Here is a 688-nt window from a genome sequence, read left to right on the forward strand (position 1 = left end):
TGGTCGAACCTCTGAAGCAAATCGCGGAAAGTACCGCTAATGTAGAGGGTAACGTCGGTGTTAAAACTGAGACACCATCGGTGAGTACGAACGTCGAAGCAAAGAGTGCGATATCAAAACCGAAAAGAAAAGACGCACATGACAAAAGTGGGAAATTATTGGACATGTCGTGGGATTATTCAGATACGTTCACATTGCCTTCACCGAAAAAAAAAACGGATACGATTAGACGATTCTCCGATATATCTTACATCGAAGAAAGCACTTCTATACGAGCAACCGCATGAATCAAACGACACTCTACCCATTGATGATGATGAGAATACTGTTTTCGAAACCCCGGATGAGCCGCTCGCGACATCCATTAGACATCAGTTACAAACGCGCGCGGGACAACAAACGTTGCGCGATCACCTTGGTCCCCTGGGACAACAATACTTTGGAGCGATGTTAAGCGGTGGAAAAGATACAACTATAGATCACGTTTACGGAGTACGTTTCGATAATGATGAACCGACGCTAGGTGATAAACACATCGACGTGGACAGAGACGATAATATAATCATTGATGGAACAAGATATATGGGAACACCAGGTCTTTACGAGCTGATATTCAAGAGAATACCCGACGATACCGTGTACACCGAGGCCGACAAACACAAGTACAAAAGTATACTGCTGGCGACGA

The sequence above is a fragment of the Odontomachus brunneus genome, unplaced genomic scaffold, assembly GCF_010583005.1.
Source record: "Odontomachus brunneus isolate Ranch 3 - 2012 unplaced genomic scaffold, Obru_v1 Obru_scaffold_116, whole genome shotgun sequence".
NCBI lineage: Eukaryota > Metazoa > Arthropoda > Insecta > Hymenoptera > Formicidae > Odontomachus > Odontomachus brunneus.